We start from the raw sequence: 8,594 nt of genomic DNA, 5'->3' as shown, positions 1-8,594 counted from the left end.
GCAGATGGTCCCCTGCAGAACCAGGCCTGCTTGCAGCAGAGCAGTACCAGTTCTTCCAGTCCGGCTGGAGAACAGGTACAAGGCCCTGGCGACACTGCAGGAGAAGGAAGGAGATGAGAAAACCTCTGGAGAGGAGGAAACTCCACACTCTGAACAGGCTGAAGGAGCTAAACAGACTTGGAGGAGGAAACATTGAGTGATCATCATAGGTGACTCCATCCTGAGAGGTACAGAGGGTCCCATCTGTTGCCAGGACTCCTCGACACGCGAGGTCTATTGCCTGCCTGGAGCAAAGATTCATGATGTGATGGGGACGATACAGGCCATTATCCGGCCCACGGATTACTACCTCATGGTCCTAATCCATGTGGGCACTAATGATGCAGCCAGGAAAAGCCCTGATCACCTGATGGACTACCATGCTCTGGGAGGCATGCTGAAGGAGATAGGGGCACAGGTGGTATTCTCTTCTGACCTACCAGTGAGCAGATGTGGAATATGACACAAGGCCTGTATCAGAGGTCAACTTGTGGCTTCAGGAATGGTGTCTCAAGGCAGGCTTCAGCTTCCTAGACAACAACCCACACATCAGGATGAGAGACATGCTCAGGTGGGATGGGCTTCACCTTTCCCCCAAAAAGGTAAGCATGTGTTCTCTTCTAGGTTGGCTGATCTTCTCCAGTGGGCTTTAAACTAGGCTCACCAGGGGAAGGGGAAGATGAGGGTGGAGGAAGCCTTGGACCATTAAACCAAGCATCACCCACAAGAACAGCCCAGCCTAGACTGATGACAAGCAGAACAAAATACGCAGGTAAGCAACAGGGGCCCGGGTAGTACTGAGATTAGGCAGCCAGTGCATGCATTTTCAGGAGGCCTCAAATGCCTCTGCACTAATGCTCATAGTATGGGTAATAAGCAGGAGCAACTTACCCTCCTGCTAGTTGACACCAACCCAGACATAGTGGGGCTCACTGAAACGTGGAGGGACCCAACGTATGACTGGGCAGTGAATATCAAAGGCTACCGGCTATACAGAAGGGACAGGACAGGGAGAAAAGGTGTGGGTATAGAGCTCATCAAGGAGAAATACACATCCTCAACAAGTAGCACTGGGTCAGAGGAGGGGCACATTGAAGTGCTCTGGGTTAGAATACAAGGAAGTCAAGGGGAAAGGGACCTAATGGTGAGGGTCTACTATAGACCACCCAATCAAGGGGAAGAACTTGACCAGGAATTCATAAGTCAGCTCATGGAGGCAGTTAGGTCAAAGGATGTGGTCATCATGGGTGACCTGAACTTTCCAGACATCTGCTGGGAAGAGCAGTCAGCCAGGTCAGACTGCTTACGTAGGTTCCTAGCCGAGATACAGGACCTCCAACTAACCTAGGAGGTGCACAGCCCCAACAGGGGAGACGCCTTGTTGGATCTGGTCCTGGCCATGGGCGACGACTTGGTGAGGGGCCTGCGGGTGCTCAATCACCTGGGCAACAGTGATCATTGCCTGCTGGAATTCACCATCTAACGCAAGGTGGCAAAGGCCTGCAGCAAGGCAGAAGGCCTGGACTTCAGGAGGGCAGATTTTAATAAGGTAAGGAGAACAGTTGGGAAGGCACTGAGGTCCTGGAGGGGAGGGGAGGGGAGGGGAGTGGAGTCAAGTAAGGTGTCCAAGAAGAGTGGTTGTTCCTTAAGGAGATGATCCTCCAAGCCCCAAAAGAGGTAATCCCAACACGGATCAAAGGGGGCAAGAGGGTGCAAAAGCCCCCGAGGCTCACCAAAAGCATCTGGGAATGTCTCCTAGCTAAAAAGGAGGCGTACACCCAACGGAAGGGAGGGGCCATCACCAGGGAGGACTACACCTCGGTTGCTCGGGGCTGTAGGAGGGCGGTCAGGAAGGCCAAGGTGGAGAAGGGACTGGGACTAGGTACCAGGATCAAGGACAACAAGAAGTCCTTTTTTAAATACAGAGTGGGTAAAAAGAAGGTACTGGGTAATGTGGGACCTCTGCAGGACATGCTAGGAAATCTGGTCATCACACCAGACAGCAAAAAGTTAACCTATTTAACACTTTCTTTGCCTTCATTTTTATGAACAGAGACCGGGTCACCCCCCCACTGGGACCCCCGTAGGACCCAGGGGAGGCGCACTCAGGCCTAGGGTCAGTAAGGACCTAGTCAGGGAACTTCTGGAGGGGCTGGATGTATTTAAATCAGTAGGTCCTGATGATCTCCACCCCAGAGTGCCGAGGGAATTAGCTGCGGTCATTGCGGGACCCCTGGAACAGCTTTACGAGCACTCGTGGTGCTCTGGCATGGTGCCAGAGGACTGGAACAAGACCAATGTAGTTCCCATTTTCAAAAAAAGGGAGGAAGGAGGACCCAGGAAATTATAGGCCAGTCAGCCTTACTTCTGTCCTGGGTAAGCTTTTTGAGAGAATTATCCTGGTGCGTGTTCGCGAGGGGCCAGCAGGGGAGATTATGCTTAGGGGCAACCAACACAGGTTCATTAGAGGCAGGTCCTGTCAGACCAACCTGGTGGCCTTCTATGACCATGTCACCAAATCCTTGGATGCAGGTGTAACAGTGGACATAGTTTTTCTGGACTTCAGGAAGGTCTTCGACATGGTCTCTCACCCCATTCTCATTAAAAAACGGGGACAGTGGCATCAACAGCTACACAGTCAAGTGGGTCACTAGTTGGCTGGAGGGCCGCACCCGGACAGTGGTGGTGGATGGGTCTTGTTCAACCTGGAGGGATGTGGGCAGTGGGGTTCCGCAGAGCTCCGTCCTCAGGCCCGCACTGTTCAACATCTTCATCAGCGAGTTGGACGAGGGTGTAAAAAGCACCCTGTTTAAATTTTCAGATGACACTAAGATGTGGGGAGAAGTGGGCATGCTAGGAGGGAGGAATAGGCTGCAAAATTGGACCTAGACAGGTTACAGGGGTGGGCGGATGAGAACAGGATGGGTTTCAACACTGACAAGCGCAAGGTACTGCACCAGGGGAGGAAGAACCAGCAACATACATACAAGCTGGTGAACTCTCTTTTCAGTGCAGAGGCAGAAAAGGATCTTGGCATCATTACTGATGCCAATATGAACATGGGCCGACAGTGCAGAGATGTGGTCAGGAAGGCCAACCATACCTTGTCATGCATCCACAGATGCATCTCAAGCAGGTCCAAGAAGGTGATCCTCCCCACTCTATGTGACACTGATCAGGGCGCAGTCCTTTTTTAAATATATAGGGAGAATGAAGAAGGCACTGGGTAATGTGGGGCCCCTGCAGGATATGTTTGGCAATCTGGTGGTTGCACCAGAGGAGAAAGCAGACCTCTTTAACAAATTCTTTGCCTCCATTCTCTTCTTCAGGGACTGGGACTCCCTGACCAAGATTTCAGACAGACTCAGGAGAAATGCCGTCAGGCCTTAGGTCAGGGAGGACTGGGTTCGAGAGCTTTTGGAGGGGATGGACATATTCAGATCAGCAGGTCCAGATGCTCTCAACCCCAGGGTGTTCAGAGAATTGGCAGGGGTTATTGTGGGGCCCCTGGCATGGCTTTACGAGCACTTGTGGTGCTCTGGCCAGGTGCCAGATGACTGGAAGAAAGTCAATGTGGTCCCCATATTTAAAAAAGGGAAGAAGGAGGACCCGGGCAACTATAGGGCCATTAGTCTTACTTCAGTCCTGGGGAAAAAACTCTTTGAGAAGATTATTAAGGAGCACATCTGTGATGGGCCAGCAGCAGGGATGATGCTCAAGAGCAACCAACATGGTTTCATTAGGGGTAGGTCCTGTCAGACCAACCCGATTGCCTTCTACGATCAGGTCACAAAAGCACTGGACACAGGTGTTGCAGTGGATGTAGTTTTTTGGACTTCAGCAAGGCCTTTGACAGTCTCCCACCTCATTCTCATTAAAAAGTATGTGACTGTGGCATTGATGCTTGCACAGTCAGATGGATTACAAATTGGCTGAAGGATCATACTTAGAGGGTAGTGGTGGACGGGTCTTTTTCGACCTGGGGAGAAGTGGGCAGTGGAGTCCCCCAAGGCTCGGTTCTTGGGCCCACACTGTTCAATTTCTTTATTAGCAACTTGGACAATGGGGTGAAAAGCAGCCTGTTTAAATTTGCTGGCGATACCAAGATTTGGGGTGAGGTGGGCATGCTAGCAGGGAAGGACAGATTACAGCAGAACGTGGACAGGTTACAGGGGTGGGTTAACGAAAGCAGGATGAGTTTCAATACTGACAAGTGCAGGGTGCTGCACCTGGGCAGTAGGAACCAGCAGCACGCTTATAAATTGGGAAATTCCCTTCTCAAGAGCACGGTGGCAGAAAGGGATCTTGGAGTCATTAACAACTCCAAGATGAACATGGGCCAACAATGCAAGGTGACGGTCAGTAGGGCTAACCATACCTTGTCGTGCATCCACAGATGCATCACAAACAGGGCCAAGGAGGTGGTCCTCCCCGTCTATGTGACATTGTTCAGGCCGCAGCTGGAGTACTGCATCCAGTTCTGGGTGCCGCACTTCAGGAGGAATGTGGACAGCATTGAGAGGGTCCAGAGGAGGGCCACCTGCATGATCAGGGGGCAGCAGGGCAGACCCTACGAAGACAGGCTATGGGACCTGAACCTGTTCAGCTTTCACAAGAGAAGGCTGAGGGGGGACCTGGTGGCCATTTATAAACTCACTAGGGTGGACCAGTGGGGTTTGGGAGAGATGTTGTTCCCCCTAGCGCCTCCCGGAGTAACAAGGAATAACGGCCATAAGTTGCTAGAGAGTAGGTTTAGAGTAGACATTAGAAGGTGCTACTTCACAAGGCAGCTAGGATCTGGAACCAACTTCCAAGGGAAGTGGTGATGGCTCCTACCCTGGGGGTCTTTAAGAGGAGGCTTAACATCTACCTTGCTGGGGTCATCTGAGCCCAGCTTTTCTCTCCTGCCCAGGGCAGGGGGTTGGATCTGATGATCTACAAGGTCCCTTCCGACCCTACTTCTATGAATCTATGGAGTACTGCATCCAGTTCTGGGTACCGCACTTCAGGAGGGATGTGGACAACATGGAGAGGGCCATTCACATGATTGGGGTCAGCAGGGCAGGCCCCATGAGGAGAGGCTACGGGACCTGAACATGTTCAGCCTCCACAAGAGAAGGCTGAGGGGGGGACCTGGTGGCCATTTACATACTGGTCAGGGGGGACCAGCAGGCACTGGGGGGGTCCCTGTTCCCCTGAGCACTACCAGGAGTGACCAGGAATAACGGTCACAAGCTGGCAGAGGGTAGATTCAGGCTAGACATCAGGAGGCGCTACTTCATTGTCAGGGCGGCTAGGATCTGGAACCAACTTCCAAGCGAAGTGGTGCAGGCTCCTACCCTGGGGGTCTTCAAAAGGAGGCCGGATAAACACCTGGCCAGGGTTGTTTGACCCCAGTACTCTTTCCTGCCATGGCAGGGGGTCAGATTTGATGATCTGCTCAGGTCCCTTCTGACCCTACCAACTATAAAGTGATATTAAGCATGTTTCACAGTATTGCATATTTCTTATGTTTTTACATATGTAAGCAAACTCCCTTGACCATGACAAACATCTTACTAGGTGTCCCATTTTCAGCATAGGGAAATATGGTCACCCTACATCTAGCTAGCCAAGATATACCATAAGTAATCATAGCTGCTGCCTTTAAAGGCAGTTGCTTCTTCATTCCATACATCCACTGCATGCAAACCCAATTTGGATACTAAAGAAAGCATCATTATTAAATGCATGGAAGTCATTTCTTTCCTTTGACCCAGAGTGGTCTGAATCTGACACTGAAGAAGCACTTGCAACCTGTTTGAAGTCTCAGGGGGTTATTTGTATTCCAGGAGTATACACTATGTACTAAACACTGTCAGCTCCTATAACAAGACATAGACCCTGGCCTGAAGGTCTCACAATCTCAGAAAAATGATAAAGGAAAGAGGAATGGGGGAAGTCCAGGACAGAGGGATTTTTGGTTTGAGGATACATGTTTCTTTATCCCTTGATCACTGAACTACTCAACATATTCAGTTTTGCTTTTGGAAACAAACAACCAAATCAACCCCTTTTGCTCTTTAGTTAATATGAGAGCAAAGCAGCTTGTTAATGGCTCACAGTTGGACTGCAGTCACTTACTAAAATCTTCTATTGCATTTCTTCTACATGGATTGAATGAGGTGGAACACCTGGCTGCATGGATCTGGGCTCCATCTCAGACACTGTGTTCCCATTCTGTCAATAGATGCGTGTGCCAATAGGACCAATAGCAATGGTTTCCTAATGAAAACATTTCCTTTAGTGCCTTTTATATTCTGCCCAATGAACCATTTTGAAATAAAAGGACTTAGAACCACAGGATAAATTCAGCTAGCTTGTGGGAGACAGGAAGATTTTAAAATTCAAAGAGTGCTGCCTGTGAAAAAAAGACAGGAGATGCATGCTAAGGCACATTCTAAATGTGAGTTATTTAGTTGCTGCATAAGGATCCCACTGTACAGCTATGCTGTCATTATATTTGTATCATCATAGCACCTAGTCCTAAACAGCACAGCAACAGAAAGGGATCTCAGAGTCACTGTTGACATCAAGATGAACATGAATTGCCAATGTGTAGAAGTGATCAGTAAAACTAACTGCACTTTATCATGCATTAGGAGGTGCATGACGAACAGGTCCCAGGAGGTGATACTTCCCCTCTATGCAACATTGGTCAGGTCACAGTTGGAGTACTGCCTCCAGTTTTGGGTTCCACACTTCAAGAGGGATGCGGACAACCTTGAGACAGTTCAAAGGAGGGCCACCTGTATGGTTAGGGGCCTGCAGGCAAAGCCCTATGACGAGTGATTGAGTGCCCTGGATCTCTTCAGCCTCCGCAACAGAAGACAGAGAGATCTTGTTGCTGCCTACAAAACTCACTGTGGGGGGAAGGGGGGGTGGGGAAAGAGGGGAGCAGCAAGGAATAGGAGATGCTCTGTTTACCATGGCACCTCTCGGAATAACTAGGAACAACAGCCACAAACTGACAGCGTACAGATTTAGGTTAGACATCAGAAAAAAACCGCACGGTAAGAGTTGCCAGCATCTGGAATGGGCTTTCAAGGGAGGTGATGCTCTCCCCTACCTTGGGGCTCTTTAAGAGGGGGCTAGACATGTACCTGGCTGCAGTCACCTAACCCCAGCACTCTCCTGCCCAGGGCAGGGGGTCAGACTTGATCTACTGAAGTCCCTTCCAACCCAAACATCTATGAATTAGGATCAAAACCCAGCTGCACCATCCACAGTACAAGGCCATAATAGCCAAAACTCTTTGTTCCTACCCCTTCACAGTCTAAGCAGAGAGGACAGAGAAAGCATGGCAGGGGAAACAGGCAGAGCAAGGTGCAGTGACATGTTTAAGGACACACAGCAAGGACCACTCTGTCTACCAAAGCTCACAAGCCAAGCAGGCTGATCAGGACTGGATTGGAACAGAACAGTGCAGCAGAACATGGTATCCTTCCATTCAGTAGATTTAATATTTGCCTCTGAGTCAGCGCTAAGCCAGGGCCTGCAGATGTGAAGAGGTGCAAAAACACTAGATGCCTGATTGTGTTCCCCCCTCCCCACAGCTAACAGGCTGCACAGATGTGTGCACACATACACACACAGACACTCTCTCTGCATATCAAAACTAGATTCTAAATGCCAAAGTTATTTGCAAATATACTCTTCCTTTCCAACCACATCTGGGCAGCAATTTACATGCATCACCAACAGTCAGGAAACTTGCTGATTTTTTCCTCCCTAATTCCAGAGAATAAATTTTTCCCATTATTGGGCTACTACTAGGGCTGTCCATCTGCAGTCATTAAAGATCCCTGAGGCACTTTTCATAAGAACAAGATCCATCAAATTCCAGAAATCAGTTAACTGTATTGCACTGAAACCTCTCTAGAAATGTTAATGGATATGGTACTCATCCTTAGTCTCACTCCCTGGGATGATCAGAATACAGTTTATTGGTGCTGTTAGCTAGTACCTTTCACTGCTGGTTTATCTACATTTCTCAGGAGTGGGAACTAATTGGTATTTTGCAAGGGACTCAAACTTTTAATATAAAGCTAGGGAGAGATGCAGATTATTATTGTATATGGGTAAAATAATTCCTTTTCCAAAACTACCATGATCTACTATGTTATTCTAAACATTCTGGCTCCTTGCAGATTCTGTTACTTTTATATTGGCTGGTTTTGAATCTTTCATGATATCACAATAGAATGGATTTAAGTGTATTTTAAACCTAGAAATATTAGTCTTTATAACACTGGCCTTAATGCAGGGGTAAAAGGGTAACATTTTATGGCCTACAACTTGTCTTAGACTAAACATTTTTCTGAGAGTCATTCAGTTCTGATCTGATGTATTCAAGGAAATGGAGACTCCCCAGTGTGACTTGGAAGTCTGTGCCAATGGTTAAATAAAGTCTTATTTCATTTTTCCAGCTAGAAAGCGTAAGAAATTACCAAAAGGAAACCTGAAATTCTGACACACAACTGTCATTTTTATGCCTTAGTGTATCTCCAACCTCT

This window comes from Crocodylus siamensis, chromosome 4, assembly GCF_052110815.1.
Source record: "Crocodylus siamensis isolate JL-2025a chromosome 4, ASM5211081v1, whole genome shotgun sequence".
In the NCBI taxonomy this organism is placed as follows: domain Eukaryota; kingdom Metazoa; phylum Chordata; order Crocodylia; family Crocodylidae; genus Crocodylus; species Crocodylus siamensis.
The sequence above is the reverse complement of the archived record's forward strand: the minus strand, read 5'-3'. Positions refer to the sequence as shown.